At 26.2% G+C, this 24,929-nt stretch overlaps 1 protein-coding gene across 5 annotated transcripts in view; it reads left to right on the forward strand.

The window, feature by feature from the left end:
• The window catches only part of LOC126894899 (disco-interacting protein 2), a 97,061-nt gene that overhangs the window by 2,024 nt on the left and 70,108 nt on the right, over nt 1-24,929 (forward strand). The window lies entirely within an intron of this gene.

A 24,929-nucleotide genomic window follows, 5' to 3' on the forward strand; every position in this document is an offset into this window, starting at 1 on the left:
GGTAAGATACGAATATGTTTTATAAATACTTATATTTCTTATTGTTCTTTAGAACACACCAGAAAATATAGAAAATTTACTACAGAATCCAGAATTAAAAATGTTATATTAAACAATACTCTTATTATTATATATGAGGAAGTAAGAAATAAGAGGAAAGATTCTAGAGGACTGATTAGTTGTAAAAAAGATAAGCTATGTCTCATCATAAGTAATTTATTGGAGTTTTTAAAATTCGATTGCTAAGGAATTTACTATAAAATAGAACATTTTAATATATTTTTGAATTCTTGTAATTTATAATTTCATATAGCTTTTGGACATCTTATAAGAAAGAAAATATAAGGATCTAAAAAGTTAAATATTTTTGGTAGCCTATTTATTTTCTATCTGGCAGTTTATAGCGTAATCTTAGTTTATTGGCTAATTGATAAATAACTCGTGTAATTATCAATACTGGGTGGATAGAAAATTATTTTTAAAATTAATTTTAAGATTTCATACAAAGTATAATGAATATAGAAATAATTAGATCTTTAAAAATGATTACAAGCAAATTTTTAATGAAAAATAGATTTTTAGTTGTTTTTCTCATTAAATTAATTTAAGATAAAAAAAATTAATTCACTGTGGGTTAAATATATTTAGATTTTATACACTAAAATACTCTTCTCAATATGATAGTAAATCACATATGGCATTTAATTTTATAATTTTATTTTTTATTCATTTGCAAGTTAACTAAGAATTAATATAATAATGCGAATTACAACATAGATTTAGTATATAGTTTAAAAAAATGTCAAAAGTTATTTTTATAGAATTTAAGGTATACAAACTCAGCACAATTATGTATGAGTTAAAATAATTTTATGTAATATATTTCAATGTAAAGGTTTTTGTACAAATTGTTTTAATGTAGTGTATTGAAAGATCGATTTATCATTATAAATCTTTGACGCTTTAATGAAAATATGTAGAAAATGTTTAATATTAACAAATTAATGGATTATTCCAAAAGCTACATGATCTCCTATTTCCTTATTTATATTTTGATTACAAGTTTTATGATTTATAACTGTAATATATGATTAAATATATATATATATATATATTCTTACATCTCAGGCCAACTATGTCTACTNCTTGTATTAAAAAAAGTATTATGATCCATACATTTTTCAATAAAGTTAAAAAATATAAAAAAGAATTTTTGTACAAAAATTTTTTTTTTTTTATTAACTTTGATGTTTGTTTTCACCATAAAACAAATTATAGTCTGAAATTATTTTTTTTTATATTAAAATATATTACATAAGCTTTAGTTTAAGATATATATAAAAGTGTCAGTATTTCTGGAACACTTTTAAAAATTAAGTTGAAAAATTTAATATTTTGTAAAAAAAAGTTATATCAGTTTTATGTAAAAAAAAATTTTGAAAATTACCGATTTTTAAATTTTTAATTTTTTTGGAAATTTCCCATATTTACAGAGAACGAGGAAATTTTTTTTCAATTTTTGAGGGTAATATCTTCGACTAGATACGATTTGTGATCTTTTGACATATAGTTGAAAGAAAACGGTTTGGTGAGAGCTGAGATAAAGGGTAACAGACACACAAAAAAAAAAATCACATCATAGTAAAACCAATACCTTCTCAGCTTCGCATCGAAGCTAAAATAATTATTCCAGTGATCGAAAATTTTATTCATATTTATAAATATAACTTGACATTTTTTAATTATTTTTTGTTACATCACATTTAATTAACACATGCAGCATAATTCAAAATGATACATTTTTTTCTCACGGAAGTTCTCTATCATTACACGAGATTTAATTGTTCTTATTGAATTTTATTGGTCTATAGAGAAGTAATACATTGCCTAATATTATTCTTATTTTTAAATAAATTTACTAGTGAGTTTCTTGTGAAGTTTGAATATCAGCAATATTCGATTTACTATTAAAAACAAACGTTATTACAATTTGTCAAATTTGTATATAGGCGATAGCTGATCTTATCTTTGGTAATTTTTGTTAGAAACAGTCTTTATTTGTGTCTTACCTAAGTGTTTGAGATTTATGACAATGTATAAATATATGGATACAAAATAATAATAATAATAGTAAACGTTGTATTACCATGTAGGAAGAAACGTTTCTCAGTGCATACAGTAGATCAAAGCTACTTTATTTCCTACGTGTTCAATTCCACATTCGTAATTTAAAGTCCATGTCAATTTATTATATATATATATATTTATACCAAGTGCCTACACTTGATTTTATCTGAAATCTATGAAACTATAATACTGTTCACCGTATAGAGCTAGATGTGCTCATGTAAGAAAACATCAAACAAAATATTAAAGCGGTGATCTCTGTTATCTTAAGTTTGCCTGTTAGCATACCGAGTTCCTAACCTACAAACTCATACTTACTTTTTTTGAGTAATCAAATTAGCTGACCAATAATTAAGAGTTACAAATAGTTAAAATGAATGGATTTTAAGTTTATCATTTATTATTGTTTTTGCTTACATGTATTTATGCTGTAATGTTTTTTATGTATAAAAAGTATTATTAACTTGGAATTTATTTGCGCTAATATATAATTAGGATTATTAAATATTTTTAGTATTTTGAGTAATATTCTGTATAAATAGTTATTTATTTTGCGTTTGAAACTAAATTTCTATGTACTATTCAACTACTGTTGTCAACTCAGTCTTCAAATAATTTTTTTATAGCTCTTGAAATTAAATATGCCCTTCTGATAACAATTTTTGAAAAATTTACTTATAATATAATACTTATATACTAATATTTTACTTTATATATGCTCAAGTTTTTATTTAAACATAAAGCTTGAAGTATGTTTTCAGTAGACAAATTTTTCTTCGAATAATATTTATTTGACAAATCTAATAGGGATTATGTTATAACTCTTATTAAATTCATCAAATAAATAAATTTTATTTAAATAATTGTGTAGTCTATATTATAGTACATAGTGGATATGATTACTATGTTAATATTTTTTGCGATCATATTAAGGATATGTATGAAATCATTTTACAAAGATTTTGTTAAATTTTTTCACTTTGATTTTGAAGAATCAACTAATGTTTTCAAAAAAATATATATACATATTAGTTTGAAAGATGAGATAAATTGGATTTAATTACAATTTTCAAGTATCGTGCTTTTTATAATTTTTTTTTATGAGACCAATAAATATTTATGTACAGATTTAATATATTCAATGATTTGACCTTGAATTTAAGTCGAAAGCTTGTTTAAAAAGTCAGATTTCTGAAATATGATGGTTTATATATTTTTTAATTTGTACATATTTCTATTTTTTTTATTTGAATAGAAATCGTTTATATAAATAAAAAAATTAAAGAGATGAAATTATTATAATTTCTGTCTCGATGTTAATTGATAAGTGATCGTAATTTATGGGAACTAAATGTGGTTTTACTGTTGTGAATAAGAAGATAATGTGGTTGAACCGGTAATGTTAAAGCCAGTAAGTATTCTTACTTCAGTATAAATGCATTTATTCGTCACCCTTTTATAATTCTCCCCTAAATTCTTTATATTGTGCGCAGAAAAGATAGAATAATTTATTATTGTAATTACGGAAGTTTTAATGATTTTTAATTGAAGTTATTACTACTGTTATATTTTAAAATAAGAATAATAAACGCATAAGACTATTTTTACAAATTCATTTATTTTTTCGTTTTGCAATAAATAAATTACGGTCATTCTTTTTATTGGTACAAGTTAAAATTTGCTGTCTATCATGAAATATATCTATCTCCTGTTCAATTTTATTAGTCAACATATAACAATTAAATGGTTTGTAGAAAATTTATCAATAATATTACCGTGGGAAAATGTAAAGCTTTATTTAATAAATTTAACTAGGGAAAATTAATACCAGTTGATTTTGTATTGAAACGTGTGAAGGTAGTTCGTGAATATCTAAGAAAATAAATATTTATTTGACCCGAAAGTCTAAGGTCATTGGCACTGTTGTGTGAGCGTATCGCGATGTGTGCGACACATAAATATTTCACCATTGGAACGTCATTATGCAACGGCGTGGGTACGGGTACACAAAAATTAGTAGTTGTTAGCAATTGATGAAATTACAGTTGATATGTGTTTTGTCACCAATGCACATTTTAAAGAGCAATTGAAACTTATTTTTCATAGACTTGTGGTGAGAAAAGTTTCCAAAACATTACACATTTGTAGTAAACTATATACTCGTGTTTATTGTGTTTATATTAGATATATTTTATGCTCGGACAATTGGCACTTGAATTAGTATTGACAATTGGTTATATTGGCCACGGGGTTGTCCTACTCTTTGAAACGCTGACTCAATGACCTGCATCCGATCTTGCCTTCTGGTTATCTACTGGTTTGCTTTCACCTAAGATCATAGACAGACTCATGTGTGTTGCCATTGTGAACAAGTAAAATACAGATGAACAATTGTATTCCTACTATAGTCTATTTATTAAGTAAAAAAGAATCAGTTGGATACTTCGATCACTCCTTTTGATTGTCATCGTGTTATCCTAATCAACTGTCTTGCTGTGAAATACATAGAAATTATTTAATTTATAACTTTACTTGGTATTCAGTAGATTTTTTCAGGTTATCTTTTTAAAATGGTCAACCAAAATATCATCAATATAGCGTGCTGTCTTATCATAGTTATTAAGTATTAAACTATAAAAAGTTGTGTTTTATAAAGAAAGATTTATCACCTGATAATACCTTTAATTGACGTGTATGTTAATTTATTTTGATGTTTTGCTAAGAACTCAACTAAAAGTGTGTAAAGGCTCTACATTTTGTGCTTGCTAACATGATTACTATTTTGGCCGCATAACGGTTTTATATGTCTTAAAAACGAAGATGTGCAATGTTTTTACTATAAATATCGACCGATGTTCAATCAACAAAATGTTCTTCATGATGTTTTATGGTTGACGTTGAGTAAGAAGAGCATATCGTCGAATAATGTCTTGTATTTAAAATCAATGGACATAATGTTACATTATGTCTACTTTAGACTGGTAAATAACTCTTTTTATTCGTGCAAAATATTTTCGAGTCCGTTATCCATTGTCGTTGGCTTAATACGTTACTTTTTGTGAGAAGATTGGAGCGCACGTAATTTTATTTTGTTAAAGGAACAAGTGCGACACATTCTTGTAGCACTTTTTATCGAGATCGAGGACCACATTTTTGTTGTTTTTTGTTATCAAGTAATAAAATACAACAAATTGTATCGAGATTATTGCTAATAACGTTTAAGAATAACAAAAAATGATTACATTTAAAACTGTGTTCTCAAACTACTTGGGCGTTACCCGGCGGCCGTAGTTAAAGTGTGTAAGGTTTGAGCGATTTAGAATATTTGTCAGACACGCCAATACTGAAACGCTGTTGTGTTTTTATTTGTCTTTAATGGCGTAAAAGAAGTCGATTACTCATGGTAAACTAGCCAGTAAAATAGAATTCGACAAGAAATCATGACTTTTAATGTCACTGGTACGGACATAGTGTGATTTCTTTAACATAAAACTTTGAACAAGTAAGTAGTCAGATTCTTAATTAGGAATTTTGCTCTTCTAATCAAATTAAGTTGATCTTGTAGTTCGATGTTAAATGAATAAAATCTTCATCTTAAAAGTTTGGATGATTCAAGGTTTGATCTTAAGTTGAGCACTCAAATCGTTATGTAACCGAAGAATGAATGTATAAAAAGTTCTATAATTATTGTCGTCGTCTAGGTCAATGACAAAGCTGCTCTAAACTGATGGCAACGACCGAATTGCCATTTTGGTGTGTGTTGATGGTGGTGCGTGCCTTATATTTATGCCTCCCATCATTACTTCATTAGACACGGCCGGTGGTCAAGCGCTGATTATACTATCTACATGACTCATTTTGTACACAACTCTTGTTTTTTCTTCTTACTAAGTATGCGCATAGCTACTCTGCTTGCCATGCACTCTACAATGCGGGTGTTGTGTTGTAATTATTAAGCCTTAATTTGGCTAACGTAAAAGTTTATTGCATCGGTGATTGTTTCTGTTGATCACACAACAAAAAATACCATAATTATATGTACTAATTGTAATTGATTGAGTCCTAGTTATCCAATAATATATATTTATTATTTTTTTTGGACAGAATATTTAGCGATATGTTGTTCTGAGTCCATTTCTATCAGGCGATTAATAAAGATCAAATAACTTTGATTTGACATATTTAATTATTTATCTAGATCTTTGTACCTTAAGTTACGTGTGTATTGTTCCCATACCAATAATTTAAATTGTTATCAGCTTATTTCACGTGACGTGCCAAGTGCAGTGTCCGCTTAACTGTGTATAAATGATAATTATTATCGCAGTCTTGGGAAACGTTGTTTATAAACGACGGTTTTGTGGCATATCGAGCAATTAACCGGACATTCTAAGTTTTATTATTTTTATCATCGTTTTGTCTAAGCACTTAACAGCGTTAATTATCTTATGACCCTAAGGCTCAACGCAAAAATTATGTAGTCTCGTTGAATACATCTGCTGCTTACTTGACTGTAAATGAAACATTGGAAGAGAAGTGTTCATTCTATACAAAATGTAGTCTGTACTAATAGGTTAATATTTTTTCTTGAAAAAAAAAACAGCACCTTAACATACCCGTCTGCTACTAGTTCGGGTCGAATAACGTGCGGGTGACGTTATCTTTGTATACACAAATATACGTGATTTACTTTGACTAAAGTATCCGTAAAGAAAATATTATTTTTTGTCTGGAATAGTTTATACAATGAAATTTTCTAATAGATAATATTGAAATTAAACAATTCTCAATGTTGTTGTTATTATACGACATGATATTTGCTCATTCATTCGTAAATCATGTTCAGTATGAGTGCCATCAATTGCATGTACCGAATTATAGGGAATGTAAAAGTGGTTTTATCTTTTATGCTTATCTGCCGTCAATTATAACTCAATATAATATAAGTCTTCTGTGATACGAGTGAACTGAGCGTCCACCTGTTAGGACGTTTTACACCTGTTTTTCACATGTCGTAACCAGCTTCTATAAAAGTCATTTTTAGAGTTGCACGCTCAAATGTAGTCACTACTCGTGTTGCTTATAAGATAATGTGTATAATATTATAAAATATATTCTTTGTTTCCTCCCCTCGTTTCTTTCGTCGACATCAAGGACGATCATGTTGACTGGGGCAGCGCATACCTTAGTTATGACGTCAGTGATAAAAATGCGCAGGTAGGCAAACCATATAGATTCTTCCCATCCCTTCAGACCGTGGGTAATGTGTTTTTTCTACAAGATATCTTCATTTGGTATATTGTTGTGAATAGTACGACGGCATGATGCCAGGAGACCGTGGTAAACAAGGAAACGACAATTAAGTTTTCTTTTTAAAACCCAAGGTACAACGTCGCATAGTAATTTTGTATTACAGTCACCAATAACCACAAAACGGTTTACGACAACATCGCTGTCATCACAACAAACCGGATGAAGGTGTTCTCCTGTGAGTTATTATGTTATTACAATGTGTTGTATTGACTGTGGTGAATTCATATATAAGTAGATATAGTTAAAATAATTGCAAATGACGATATAAACTTAGTGGCGATCATATTATATCGCATTTTTTGTGAAAATAAAGTAGGGTTGTTATGAAATGATGTAATGGTTTGAATAATATCTAAACTGCATCACAGTATAAAAATGCTCATTAGAGTACTTAAAAATAATGTTAGAAAGTTAGATTGTTTAGTTCAATGTTTATCTCTTTATAAAAATAAATGTATAAGATCGTGAATAAATAAATTATACTAACTAAACTAAATTTTAACAATCATTAGCGACCAAACGTATATTCATTAGGATAAATTTGCATGTAATTAGTCATGCGTTTTTCCGGTCTATAAAAAGAAAATTAATTCATTTATTCGAAGCAAAGTTTATCGCCTAAGTAGATCACTTTGTAGCCATTAAATGATGGAATAATAATCAAATTTTGCTTATTACTTATTTAGCATGTGTAATCATCTTATTACTACATTGACGTTTTGCATGTAATATTATTAATTTTTTAATTCAGGATTGAAATCAACGAGGCTGAGGCAAACGCGTCACTACTACACTTCAACATATGAAGGCCAGCCGCACTGTGTTATAGTATTTTTTGGTGAATTAACATTATGTCGTTTGAATGTAACAATATTGTAATATTCATTTTTTTCGATGACTTCCCGTGAATAAAAACGAGGCTGAATGATAATTCATAACAACTGCGGTTATTGTTTCTAGCGTACACTTCACTTAAATAACAGCTTGCTATGGTTTTATTCGAGTTGAATGTTCGTATATACTAGAGAGTAAAAAGTGTCATAGGAATTTAGATGATCAATTATAGATGATTATTGACAATTTATTATAGTTCCAAATATATCCACTTGTAACGATAATTAACAGCTATTATAGAACAACTGTCATTTGTCACGGATTTTGTAATTGTCACTGTAATGCTCTGTTTTTAACGGTATAATGATACTGTAGAATATTTGATTATATTCGCATGCATAGAGTTCGCTAACAAATATGGTACACGACTGAAGTAAAATACGGTGTGAGGATAAAACACTGAAATAAACATAATTATTCAAATGCATATTTCTCTTGCAAACGTGCGTTTATTATTGTGCCGCCTTCTCGAAGTAAGTAGCTTATAGCTCGCGACATTATATACCCTCCGTAAGAGTGTAAAACAATTTTTGATCTTCAGTTATAAATGGAAATTCTATAGAACTCATTGAATGTAATATAAATATTAGCACATGGTACTTGATTTACTACTTTTTGGTTAGAGATTGATACTATTATTATGCTCGTTCTCGGTGTTATTTGTTTACATTTACCTTTGTAATGTTATAAAAATTTTAATCTGCGATATTTGCGGGGGGGACCAACTAAATTTTTATAAAATTTACCGTTCAGTGATAATACTCTTACTAAGCTATATTACTCTTTTCATATATATTTAATACCAATGTATTAGCTTTCGCCTACCTGTACGCTTACCGTTATCCCTACTCCTGTTATATATGTACCTATATGTCAATTATTAAATTGGATTCTAAACACGCTCAGTAAAGGAAGTGTCTATACATAATACATTATCTACGTTGCATATAATAAGTAAGCACTGTACACACCCCGCAAGTGGCGGTTCATGTTATGGTCAATGTGGTCACGATTTTATATTTTGAATTCACTAATATCCTTGTTGTTTGGTTCGAATTATTTGCATTTATGGGTTTTTTGGTTCGGAAGCCATATTTTAAATTTAATTTAAGTTTTTCTTGATCATTATTAACTATGATTTAATTTAATTATTATGATCGTTTTTGAGCTTCTATATTTTTAATTGATGTGTTATTATCAATTAGTAATAAATATACTATGTGATATACCGACTTAATGAGTATTTAGTCACTATGGATTTGGGATAATAATAAATATTTAAATAGAGACGTTATTACGCTTCCTCAATTTTTTTTTTTTTTTTGATGAATCACCTGTGATAATAATATATATCGTTAAAAATATTATTCGCTGTGTATATATACACAAATGCGTAACGGACAATCAATGACTAAACAGACGTTGGCCTTAGGGGGATAGTGAACGTTTATATATACACTTAGAATTTGTTGTGTGACACACTATTTGGATGAAATATGTGTAGACTTTTTAACGAACAATTTAAAATATAACTTTACAAGTTATAATTACGCGCATTTCAGTTTTAATAAACTTCAAAAGATAACATACATCTCTGGATCAGAGTTAAATGTGGCAATACATTAACCTAAAGTTCCAATTATACTTATTCTTTTAAATTTCAATATAATTTATTTTGTGGAGTACTAAAGAATATATAATATTGGTGGTTTTAGTTTTAAAGAATGATCCTTAATCGAGTGTATAATCAAAATTGTAGTATAGGTTTCTTCAATTATAATCATGTCTTGTTTTATAGTTTTATGGGTAACGTTATTTTTTTGATGTTTTGTATTAATATTCAATGTCCTTTGCAAATTAAATTGAATTTTAGTATAATTTTTATTTATATAATTGGGTTGTACATTTCATCATAAAAACTGAGTAAATCCAACTAGATTTGTTTCGTGGGTTTCTAGTTTACCAATAGTAGTTAACATTTTAGCGTGACCGGAATCTTTTAGTGTTGTGTTTAGTCTCTCATAAGTTGAAGTTAGTGAAAAGCTATTTAAAAGCTGATCTATTGTTCTAATTTTAATAGAATATTTAATAGAATTTACATTATACTTTTATTAAATATACAGGCGTGTTTAGCATTTATTATTTGTTATGTTTTTATAAAAAAGTCATTTATGCTCAATGTAAAAATTGTATGTATTAATTCAATATTTAAAAATTAATTTAGTTAATATAATAAAAAATAGTGTTTCAGTTAAATAAAATAAGTATTCAATTTTATAATTACTGCTAACTATCACAGTACCTTTATTTTTATCATTTTTATTTTGTACATATATTCGTTGAACCTTGACTTTGGATGTTTTTTATTCGTGTCTGAGATGTGGATTATTCATGAAAATGCCTAGCACAAGTTTTGTAAAGTAATACATAAATAAATAATATTGAGTATAATATTTCGATTTTATGTATATGTAGGAGACAACTTTTGTTTATAGTTTGTTATAAAATGTTATTATATTCAAGTGCTTACTATCAAAAGAATAAGAAATATCTTTCCTTACATTTGTATATAGTATAAATTCGCATCTTCTCAGTTCTTGAGTCATATGTGCACTGTTAGTATTATTGTATATAATATAGAGAAAGAAGTACTGCGCGATGTTTAGTAATCAGCAGCATATGTTTTTTTTATTTTCTCAGTTGCCTATCATAAAAACATATAAAATGACCTTGAGTCTTGACGTTACCGGTAAGAATTTACTTACTGTGATATGATTACCGGTTGAAATATTTGCTATTTGAAATAGCAATAGTGATTTAAAAAAGTAACCGAACAACTTTGATCTTACTAATGGTTGATAATGCAATTGAGCGATAGTAGCTAGTTAATTTTATAGAATTCACGATCAATTGAATAATTTTTATGCGCTTTAAGTTTGAATACGTTTTTTAAATATTCGTTAAGTTCTATTTATTTAAATAATTTTAATTGTTTGACAATAGTTGAAATGAGCTCTAGCCAAATACAAAAGACAATTTATTAGTGTTTCACAGTTGTCAAAGAAACAATCACACGCTTTTGTTTGCACCAAAATAATACAATCGATTATTTAAGTGTAATTTTTGTTGACAAACGTGGTTGCAAGTGCGTTTATTTACTCATAAATTTTGTAACGATTCATTTTCGGAACTTGTGCCAATGTTCTCGAATACTTAACGTCTCATCTAAAATAGATGCTTGTTGACCAGCTATTACTATATTAGAACTGTAAGACTGATAATGACTGGCGGTTTTGTATTACTTGTGTGCATTTTGTTTTAAATGAATAAAATTAAACAGATACAGATTTCTGATTTTCTGTGTTGACAATGTGTTTTCTCATGCGAAATTATGAAAATAATTATTTTTTATGAAAATTATTTAGAATATTTTTTCAACATATTGTGTCATGCAAAAATGAAACAGCTAATATAAATATAACTTTAATTTATAGAGTTCTATAATATTTGTCATATTATATATATGTATATTATTATTATTATTATTCTAAAATTTTTAGAATAAATGAGTTTGAATCCCTAAACTCCCGCCCCTGTATTCGCACCTGGTAGAGTTATTTATATATGTTTTGATGACTGGAAACATATATTTTTTAATTCCCTGTTATGTACATAAAGTAGAATAGAATATTTATAGACAAATGGTACACAATTTGAAGCGCTCTTCTTAAAAGACGTACTTATTATTTGAAAAAAGTCTATGGTTTTTAAATGAGTTCAGATTGTTACGAAATAATAGGAGAAGGCAAGTTGGTACGTATTCTATTAAAATGTTTCTTTGTATGTGAAAAAAAAAAATAATTTAGACCACAAGATGAGTTTCACAAACCGACAATTTCACGGTGTAGATCTACACTATATTAAATGCATCATTAGTTTTGTCTTATTAGCTAATTTTGTCTTCGATTAACAGTGATCAATGATATAATATCTGTAGTTATAATACTATTTGTATGATAAGATCATCATACAAATTAAAATCAAAATTTGACTCCGCCATATTTATTGTTGTATTTCAAAGTTATATTAATGACATAGATTAACATAACAGAAGTTTAAATTAATTTTATAATTATGTGATTTATTTATGAGTAAAAGAGGCATAATATTGTATATAGTAAAAAGAGCTTTTATTCAAAAAAGTTTCCTTGTAAATATAGAGACGCACGTATTCAAATATGTAAATAACACAGAATGATATCGCAAATCTCAAAACTTCGTTTTAGATTGGTTTGTTAACATTTGATATTTTTGGTAGAAATAATTATGGATTATAAATTAATGGCTTTTTATTTGTGATTTTGTTTTTAGGTATTTATATTCTAATATTGAAAATATACTTACATGATTTTGTTAAATAGGTCAAAAAAATTTTTCTAATAGTGTTTCAAGTGCTTTGTCTTAATAATTTTAAATATTCAAATGATTTTATTCAATGCCCATACATAGTCCAGTTTAATTGACCTATAGTTTTATTTTGTCATTGATATGAACGTGATTTTATTAAACCATTATTGTTTGATTTTTGTCAAACTATACGTATAACTTGTAAAATGTATGACGATTAAATTACTGTGTGTTGCAAATGTAACTTAGCATGAAATTTTAAGATAAGCATTTATTTTTAAGTGCTATATTATAAAACCATATTAACATCCTCTAATAAACAACTACCATAATCTTTGAATTTGCGTGTAATAAAGATGTATAAAATATTTTTACTTTGTAAAATTTAAAATTTTCCTGTATACGTTTATTTGTTATTTATAAATAAGACAAATCAAATATCCAATTTAAAAGAAAAACTGCTCGTCTCATTAAATTTTAATAGAATGAAAGTTTGTAATTTACACCAAAATAAAGATTTATAATTTGCGCCTCTGTAGGTTTTGAAAAATGTAAAATGTAATTTGCACCATCCCTATTAGACCAATATATTTTGTAATTTGCACAAAAATAAAAATCCATTCCTTTGTTAGTTATTTTTAGTTTCAGTTATGAAATTGAAATTGTAATTTAACATAAGCCATTATTACCTAGAGAATTTTGTTTTAAAAGGGTAGGCCGCATCCTATTAATATACTAATTAGATGGACATTAAAAACTGTAAGAATCTCTTATGAAAATATTTTTGATTAATGCTTAAATCTTATTTAATTTTCTTTTTTTGTAATGAAGCAGGTTTAAATAAAAGTATTTACACCTACTTCCTATATTACTAGACTGTTTGACCTAAAGTATAAGAAAAAAATATAAAAAGATAAAAAATTATAACAAGGAAAAAATGATAATTTGTAACAAAAAAATAAGTTTTGTTATTCAAATTCTGACCGTTTATATATAGAAGACAAGAATTTTTTTTTTTTTTTTTTTAACTTGTAGTATTTTTATAACCTTTTATTTTTTTATGCTTTAAATATTCAGAATTTCTCGAATATTTTACAGGTTCAAATTGAAAAAGTGAACTCTCCATACAATATTTGCTATTTTAAATCTCATATATATTTAAAAAATAATATATACATAATAAAAGACATACCTAAAGTATTTATAAAAAAACATTTAGTGATTCATCCATTTTTTATAAAGTTTTAGGTACTAAAAAGATAAGATAAAAAATAATTATTTATATTAGAAAATGATAATACAAAGTCGGCAATTTTTAAACAAAAATGATATTTTTTTTTTTGACCAACTCGGAGAAAATATGTTCAGAGGACAAATTTTTTTTCAAAATTAAATAAATATGACCTTTAATAAATAAAACAACCCAGCACAGTGGGAACGTGGCATAGTTGGGTTCAGTAAATATGATATCTGATAGTGATTAAAATCACCATCATAAAAAACGCTTTGATGCAAATCTGAAGGGAGTGTTTAATTTTAAAAAGTTGGTGGATTATTCCAAAAGCAACATGATCTCCTATATTATATTACAAAACTATATTTATTAATATAGTATTGCAATTTTTACGGAGAAATTATAAAAATTATAAATTAGTTATTACTTTTATGGCAAACGTATATAAAAGTTGAAGGTCTTGATGCAATACATAAAAACAATTGTTTGTTATTTATAAATAAATTTACTGGTCTACAAGGAATTTTTATTCGAGACCAGAATATACTTTTCTAAACTCATTTTTGCGCCAATTTCAAATCTGCAATTGGAGTTTCGTATATGGCCTAAATAATAACAAAATCCTTCTAATTAATATAAATAAATATACAAATATTTATGTTTGATTATTAGGTTACGTATGTATAATCAATAAATATATTTTAATGAAATATAATTTAAAAGTTCTACTTTCCATTCGCATTTTTAAATTTTGAACCACCCCTGTGTAAATGGTAATGGTCCGATTAAAAAAAAAAATTATGTCGAATGTAAAAAGTATATAAATAGTACTTATCATAAAAAAGTGCAATAATCTATACATTTTTCAAAAAGTTATATTTTTATAAAGTTAAAAATATAAAAAAGAATTTTTTTTACAAAAATCGTATTATTTTATTAACTTTGATGTCAGTTTTCACCATGAAAACAAAATAAAGTCCGTATTTTTTTTCCATAATAAAGTATATTACATTAGCTTTAATTTAAGATATATATAAAAGTGTCAGTATTTCTAGAACACTTTCAAAGGTTAAGTTGAAAAAGTAAATTTTTTGGTGAATAAGTTGTCATTTTGAATTCCCCCCGTGGACAGGTAAAGGGTCAGATTTATAAAAAAATATATACAAAATAATAAGTTAGTACCTCACGTATCTTTAAAAAAAATAATGTAATTTGTTTATTTTTAAAAAAGTTATGGCCGTTTTAAGTAAAAAGAATTGAATAAATGTCGAAACTTATACATTTGTAATTTAACATCTACGGAAAGGTGAGATCATTTTTCAATTTTTAAGGGTAATGTCTTTAACTAGATACGATTTGTGATCTTTTGACGCATCGTTGAAAGAAATCGGTTCTGTGATGATAGCTGAGAAAGTGGTGACAGGTATAAAAAAAAAATTCCATCATAGTAAAATTAATACTTTCTTAGCTCGCATTGAAGCTAAAATGAATTACTTATCTATCAATAATAGTAACATAATAACACAGATTAACATAATACTGAAAAAGTTACAACTGATAAAAATTCAATTTTTACAGATTTTAATATACATAATATATTACTGTTTTTTGTCGAAACATGAATGTATTATGGAAAGATAAATCAATTTATTTTGGTACTAACTACTTATGTAGTAAATGCTCTGGCTTAAATTTGATCCAAATTGACTGTAGTCAATTGTCAGGTACTATCATTACTTCATATATTTCGTTTATTGCGGGGTAAGTTTTACTGGCTTCTATATTGTTGTACAAGCCTACTAAGTTAAATGATTTATCACTTTGGCGATAACAAAGGAAAAAAGTCTATGAACTTTTTTTTAGTCTTTTTTTTAATTTTCATTAAAACGATAGTACGGAAATAATCTTGATTGAATAATAATGGTATATCTAGTTTATATTAATTTTGTTCTAAAGCCAAGTTTTGAAACGCGTCGATAAACGTTAATATAAACAGAAACCCAAAATTGTTCTCTAAACGTGTAAAATCATCATTATTCTTTGACTGTTTAATAATAAATACAATTGTTTTAAGGGCGATAGTAGTTCTCATAAAATTAAAATTTATGGTTCTGTCGTCATTATTTGATGTGTTTTACTCCAAGGAAAATACTTTTCAAAAACAACGTTAAAATGGGCAAAAAAATTGTTATTTCATTAAATTGTATCTTTTGTGTAGACTAATTATTTATTTTATAAATGTAATACGGTATTATTTTGTTATTTTGTTTTACAGTAATATTGTTATATCTGAACTCCAAACAAAGAGATTTTAAACGTTTAATAAATTGACTGTTGTCTAATTTATCAAATTACTTTGTCAAGATACTTGTATGATATGTTGTATCTAAATATTGTGGACGAGTGATTTGTAATTTAATTCATGTCATCTTTACTTTAAAAATAAGACTGCAGTTAGCCTTTTTATTTTGATAGTTAGCTTCTTTATCATTATGTCTATCTTAGTTACTTATTTGTAAGTACTTTATAATTATAATTTCTTGTTATTTTATATCATTGTAAATTTGACGTTTATTTGTGCTTAACATTAGACCTAATTAATTGTTTAAATCTCTCAGTAAAAATAAAATTACCTGTATTTACTTGTAATTATTTGTAATAACTTAATATTAATAAGATAATAGAAGCCGAACTTGGACACGCGTCCCTTAAAATAATTATTTTATATCACTAAGTTGAAGAGTTTATTATGATTATATTCGTTATTTTTAAATTGATTGTTGAAAATTTGTTTTTTTATCTGATCGAAAAACATAACAACCGCTGAATAATATTGAAATACAAGTACATTCTTGTTATTGTTTTTAAAAACGTATATTTTACATTTACTGCTACAGCTCTAATACTTATCCAATGAAAAAACAATTAATTCAACACATTTGAGCATAATTTCTGTTAAAATTAAGGTTTGAAAATATTTCTTCGTGGTTTAAGCCAAGTTTTCCTTTTTGAGAGTTAACTACTTTGCAATATGTTAATTATTTAGAAATTTGTATCATTTTACAATCACGGTGTCTATGTTAAATGACAAATGTCATCTAAAACAATAATATATTTTGTTGTTTATTCATTGTTGATTATAATAGGAAATTTGTTTCCATTCAGTGATAATTTTCGTCGTTATTAGCTTAATTGGTATTATTAGCAAAGTAGCATTATTGAAATAAAATGATTGTCTGATTATGGTAACACGTTAAAATTTATTATTTTATGCGTCTTATTAGTTCCATAAATGACTCTCGGTGTCTCATTACAAAACGCTTTAGCGACAAGCGCTTTTTTATAATTCGTATCGTGTCAAAATATTGTTTAGGTCGTGTTTCTAAATGACAAATGAAATATTACCTAACCGTGTTCGTGTTGATTTTTATGAGGTTTCATACGTAATCACAACTATTTTAGGTTCTCGTTTAATTAGTCCGCTAAAAGTGGAAAAGAGATGTACGCGTGTGTAGTAAATATTCGGATAGAGAAGCGGCAAATGATACTAAGAGGTTAAAACTTCTGTTGTTGCCGCCACTCCTCTACTGTCAATACTCATAAAAGTTATAGAGCACTGTAACCATCGTCACGCGCTGTTGGAAATCGTTGATGATTTCTAATAAATATCTTGCTCTCGAGTGAGTCACTGGCTATGGATAGACTCTGTTGTGTTTTCTTAAATTTATGTTAAGACAACGTCATTCTGTAAAAACTTTTGTAACTAGCCTAATAAATATGTCACAAAAAGGTTTTATGATTCGATAAAAAGCAACGATTTAATTAGACTATTGTGGTTTTTGTTCTTTCGAATTATTTGTCGTTTTTTTTCAATTAAAATAAATAAACTATATTTTATATGACACCTTATTACTTTTGTTCTGAACATTTCTCGGAAGATATCTGATACCTAATATAAGTACTGCGTCCTCATTGTTTCTGATGATATTCACGCTAATATAAACTGTGTGGGATTTGCTTTGGTTTATCGCCGACTACGTTTGATACAATTGCATGTGCACATAAATTATGTGCTAGTGTTTAAACATCTATCTTAATTTTATTTAAACAATGCCTATGTTGTTTGTATAAATTGTAGACACTAATTGGTATATTTTAACATTTCATTTTCTAACTAATACTATTTTAGGCTTACAAAAATTTTATTTAGTTAAGTATACTATAACAATGAATAAAATCACTAATTTTGAAATGATCTGTGTTTTTAATAAATTATGTTATGTTCAATTGTCCATTTAATTCATGTGCACTTTTTCTAGTGTTATATTATAGCGTTCGATTAAACTTCATTTGGAGCATTCCATACATGCCATCGATTAATTATTTTATTGATACATGTCGTAACAATCTTATGTTGTTTATCCCATCTCCTTTTATTGATCAATCAATTGTAATAATTGATCTCAACTCTTTTTTAGTTTTAGGGATTATTTCAATATAATTACTTGATAGCGTTGTGAATAAAAATATCTTAATAGTTAATTTTTGTCGTTACCGTTGTTTTACAAAAAGTATTTTTCGAGATTTATCATTTTATATGTTACCAACTAATTAAACATTTAACGAAAAATACAGCAAACATTATTTGTATAATGTTTGCTTGAGGAAAATATTTTCTAAGAACTTTGTTTTCTTGATATAACATTGATTAATTTATATTAAAATCCATGTATATTATATGATATTATCATTATGCATTAAGTTGTACCGTTTTCCTTTTAAAAAATGTCAATAATATGTAATTTATAAACTTTTTATAATTAAAAAACTAATTATTGTATTTAAATATACTTGATACATCATTTCAAAAAGCTATAACATTAATTGTTTTGTGGTCGGAAAGTGTTATTTATGTTAAAATATCTATTTTTTAATTTTATTTATAGGGTTTTTTAAATTGACTTTTAATGTTTTGCTACGTAGAAATTATGTAAACTAATATTATCATTAGGGTTATAATCCATAATTATATTAGAATAGAAAAATGCAACAATTATTTAATTTTTCAGTAGTTCTTTGAAATAATTTATCAGGAGCCGTTAAAAAGTTAATTTAAAGTTATCGGGTGAGATAAAATCTAATTAAAATAGGGGTCTATATCCAAAGTATTTAAAATGTTAGTCAATATAAATCTAGGTTGATTCATGTGAATAATTTTTGTTTTTTATGTAAATATTCAAGGCGATTATGAAAATTTCCCACTTGATTAATAATTACAACTGTTTTTATTATTTAACTGGGAAATTTCAAATAATAATGGGCAGCTTTTTGATAAAATCAATAACTACTCATTAATTTTATTTTAGTCTAAATTATTAATCTATAAATTGTCATTCATCTCTAATATATATTATTTAAATAAAACATAGGGATTGTTAAGATTTCTGAACTTTAAAAATTAAATTAACGTTCAAAATAACACTTGTTAGTATTCGATGATTTTTTATGCAATGCCTACTACTACTACCGGTTTGATATATGCTTATTAAACGGCGTTGCCCGACGATACGTTTGAGTTGCATGCCAAGACAAGGTTTTTTTTCATAATAATAATTAATGTAATACTTTTCGTCTTAGTCACTTCGGATTTTACTCTTAAAATAATTACCAGATGAACAGTAAAAATACAAAACGTCATGGGGTATACTATATACACGTTTTGTTTTATTAATTAACGGTCAAAACGTATGTCTCGCTCAGTAGTGATTGCAATTTGTCTGCCAGCTAAAGAGAAATGATTTACATAATAACATTATAGTGGTTGAATTGCTTTGTGATTGCCGTAATAGAACCATCACTGCAAACTATTATAATTTAAAGCATAGGGTGCTGCCTATACGAAGTTCCTAGCATTAATATGATACTGCTCAACACAAGGTAGCGTGTTCACCAATACTTTAACTTGTTTACTGCAAGATAGCGTTGTCTGTATTCAAGGTTAATGAATATTTTTTTATAAGATAATTTCCTGAATATACTGAGATGCTCTTGAAAATAAACGACAACAAAAAATAATATTTTGTTTTACTAATATTTTTATTGTGGAGTTAAGATATGTATTAATTATTAAACTATTCCAAGATTAGTCATTTTTATTTTTCTCAATGATGAATAATTTTAAAAAGTTAAATTTCCTACGAATATAAGTACATCGCATACGGTTTAAGAGACCACGTGTAAGCTGAATTTACTTAAATTTTATTTAATATCATTATTACTCTAATTATGTTTTATTTTTTTTATAAGTGATGCGAATGTTTTGGTAACCTCTAAATTTCTGTAGTGATGCGATATACTTATTATTTAAAGTTACTATGTATAAAGTTCTTTTAAAAAAAACTTTTGTTCATTAGAAGTTTAATATGCTATTTTTATACAGAATGTTCAGGAATTAAAGAAACATTGTTATAAACAATGAGAACAATAGAAACCCGTTTCCTTACTTAATAAACACTATATATTAGTCAATGTGTTTTAGATACTAATAAATAATGTTTAAACAAATTGACTTAATTTAATTATTCATACTTGAAAAAAAAAATTCATCATTTAAGTGCTAAACAGCCACAGTACTCCCTTCTCCAATTGCCTCTATATTGTATAATGTTATAAAAAGTTTTTTTTACTAATGTATGTATATTTTAAAAAAGTATGAGTATAACTAATATTATTTAACAGTTTATTAACTTCTATAGTTTTAGTAATCAATTTGAATTTTTATGTATTTATTAATATGATATACTTATATAACTATACTTGATCTCAAATTATTAATGTTGTGCTTTATGAGACTAGTATATTTTTAAAGAAGTGTTCAATTTGTATTTCGTTTCATTATGTGTCATGAAGAGTTTTAATTAAAAAAATGATTGATTAGATTATGTAATTAAATTATTAATTTTTAAATCTTAAATTCTGATTTTGAATACATATAAAATTTAACTGAGTTTAACTTGAAGTTATACATGTGCGACTCCGTTAGTTAGTAGAAACTCACAGAGTTGTTGCTATGTATTATCTTACATTTTTGAAAACTTTACTTTTTATGTTTTGCGACTTGTTTGCTTTTCCACTGTCAATTAGTAAACTACTACTAAAAAGTTCTTCTCGATAGTTCTGTACGTAATATACTCACTTTATCCTTTTCTGTTCGTTTCTTAATATAACTATCGATTTTTATATTTCATTAGTAATACATTAGTATAATATATTAGTTTATAGTTTATTTGTCTTTTAAATGTAATATGTGTATCCAATTAAGTATTTAATTTTTCAAATTACTTTTTAAGTAATTTATTTTCTTTGATTTTTTAAATATTTAAATATTTACTTAATATATTTTTGTTTGATATTATTATTTCATGAAACAGAATATATACATTGATAAAGATTTATATAGTAACTTGCTATATATTCTAGCAGATGATTTTTTCTGCTTGTGACATTATTGAGTAATCAGTAATATTCTAGATTATGGAAACTAAATAAAAAGAACTAGTTTCAAAATAAAAATAAAATGTATTTTTTAAAAAAATATGAATAAAATAGGTTAAGTATATATTATGTATAAGCTTATATATTCAAAATCTTTAGAATTACCTAAAGTAATCTACAAGACATAAAATGATATTTTTTTAAATCTTGGTTTCAGAGAAAGTTATTATAAAGAATCTTTTAAAATTAATTCTTCGATCTCGTTGAGTTTTCTGTGATTTCTGTTAATTGCAAGTCGTTTTCTTATTGAAAGAGTTAAATTATGTTTCAAGATTTTTAATAGATTTGGACATAATTTTTCGTTTTAACGTCTTTTGGCTGAAAATATTTATTATCTCTAGCTTTTGTATTTTACTTTCAATTGAGACCCGAGCCGCTCTATAAAATATAATTGAGTAATTTACTTTTTAACGGGTAAATAATCTAAGTAGCAATAGGATCCGCATGAGTTAGTTGGACAAATGTATTGCGTTTGTTTAATTAAAATATTATCAATTATAAAAGCTCTTAAATATTCTGCTTTGCATGTAATATTGTAATTTAAATTAAGTAAACAGTAGAATGATTTCTGATAATTGTTTGAAACTAAATGAAATGTTAGTTTATAACCACAGAACAGTTGTTGTACTTGTATTTATGTATTAAGTTTTAAGTGATTAATTTTAAGTGTTCTTTAGTTTGTGGTTAAATTTATTAAGATTGGGGTAATGGGATATCTTATTAACTTAGTAAAACCCAACGAAAGTGGGTGGCAAGTGTAAGAGGTATAAATGTAAATCATCAGACAAGTTTAATTGAGTTATTGTGAGAAACAGCTAGAGCGCGCAACTGTAACGATAAATTAAGTTAATCTCCTCTAGTGCCTTGGGTGAAAATAAAATAGGTAGAACTACAATCAAGTTCATACTTTGAATTTACAATTGTTCTATATGCATATTGTTTATGAACTGTGACAAACTTAGGATTATGAAAACAATTAGCGATTAATTGCATGTATAAAGTCACATCATATGCCAGAAAATTCAAGTATAGTATTTTTTTTTATCATATCTGTTTTCCCAAGTTGATATTTATAAGCTGTTGTTTATGTCATTGAAAAAAGCTTATTTATGAATATATGGATAACTAGAAATTCATATTAGTATTTTTTTTTTCTTCCTGATAAATATGCGCATTATTTTCCATTTTTGTTGTGGCATTGTGTTGTTATCTACGATCGTTGACTGTAATTGTTTTGTTTATTCCTTTGAAATAAACACAATCCATTAATAGATTTTCTATTTTTCTCAAAGTGTATTCTAAAATTTATATTTACAAATAATTGTATGTTACCTATCTTGTCTGTCTAATTGCTGTTAAGTTATTTCCCGTTAGGAACATGTTAATTACAAGTCTTAATATATTTGGCAAATTTATATATGACGGTTGACAGCATTAAAATTATAATATTTTGTTGATATCAATGAAATTCATATTCTAATCAATACTCGGTTATATCAAAATACTTTCAAATATCGCCTCAAGTCCGAAATATGTGTTACATGTTGTTAGTCAAAATTACGCGTTGCTTATGAAGAAGAAAACAGTGTTATTTTAATTCCCCACTAATTAGTCTATCTTGGTCAATAGTAGGACGTTATTAAAATATTAAGTCGAAATTGCTTTATGTTATCGCTTATCATAGCGTCCTTCATCTTGGTGTTATTGCGTATGAGATAATGAATGTTTTTTTATATTATCGTTCTCTTTATAAGGCGCGTTCCCATTACCAAAAATTTGTGTTTGATAATGTCTTCTTTTGCTCTGTTCGTTCCAAGTTCAATAAAAAAACTAGTAATTATGTTCTCTTTCTATCAGGCCTATTACAACAACTGCATTTACCTTATTCTTTAAGTCAGATCATTAGTTGTTTTGGAAAATAATACATCTATTGTAAAAATATTATACGTCACATCTCAGGTATTCTAAAGTGAAAAATTAATTAAGAGGACTCGGACAATGCGTATTTTATTATGAGGAAACGTTTGTATAGAAAGTAATTTAGTTTTAAAGGTACACTACGACTATGGTTGTTTTAAAAAGATCATTTTCATGGTTATTACAGAGGAATAAAAAACAGCTCTATAATACAACTGTTATTCCTATATCCTTACTGTTAATCTCAAGTCTTTATTATGTAACCTTTATAAAATTAAATTGAATATACAATCATTTGTATGTTAAAACAGCGGAGTTGACAATACAGTAGACCAAAAATAATTTGTAATAAAAATAGCGACACCGCGCCTCGCCTCCCGTTATTACTTCAAATTGATAATACCTCTGAAATACTGGTTAAAACTTGTTATTAACCAATCATTTTCTTAATTAAATCATTATTTTACACATAAATTAGTTGATTATATATTTTCCTATTTGAAAAAATTAAAGTTTACACCTTATACCCTATTAACTATAAGGAATGGATATATTAATATTTCATGATTAAAAATAACGAAATGTAAGTAAGTAAAACAAACAAAAAATTATTAGTATAATTTTATCTTATTTTATCTATCTTTATCTTATTTACATTTTTAAAGAAAAAGGTACGGACATTTGCATGTAATTTCTGTGAGAAGTTTTACAGTGTACAATTTTCTTGTTTTATTAATTAATCATTAAATTTTTAATACTGTTTCGGTGGATTTTTATGTTAATTCACACGCAAAGATTGGCAATCTAAAAATGCGGATATGTTTAAAACACACATGTATAAAGTATGTTACTTATCAATTTTTCAAGTTAAAACGTTTACAAAATTGTGTACTTTCTATTTATTAAATAATATTAATTTATCATTAGAAGGTATTTCAATCGAAGCTGTAGTAAATTTAAAAGATATCAATGTGTATAGAAAACTAACATTAGCACGTTATTATTTAAAAAGCTCTTTTTTGAATAAATGTAGCGTTTTTTTCAGTATATTTTAGGTTCACGATTTGAATTCTTATGTGAATTATCAAAGCTAATAGTTTAATAAAATTTTACAGACATGGCCGTTAAACGTTACCAAACGAATTAAATTAAGATTTAATGAAATAAATATATTAAAAATGTATTTACGCTCAAAATTTGTTAGGAACATGTTACCCTTGATCAGACAATCGCGTGGGGTACTCATTATTTATTAACATGATAATAGTAATGTTTCTAAATCGCTAATATTATTATTAACACATTTATAATCAAAAGAAAATAAACATTCATTTCCTATTTATATAAATATGTCTTGGTCCATCGTTTTCCTTTTATCATCTGTGACTGGTTCCTAGGACAGATAATTTTTCCCTCGGCACAAACCTTGGCCTCGAGTAAAAAATAATAAAATCGTTAACGTTTTTTATTATTGAGTCTTCTT

Source organism: Daktulosphaira vitifoliae, unplaced genomic scaffold (assembly GCF_025091365.1).
Source record: "Daktulosphaira vitifoliae isolate Bord-2020 unplaced genomic scaffold, ASM2509136v1 Scaffold_1, whole genome shotgun sequence".
NCBI classification, from domain to species: Eukaryota; Metazoa; Arthropoda; class Insecta; order Hemiptera; family Phylloxeridae; genus Daktulosphaira; species Daktulosphaira vitifoliae.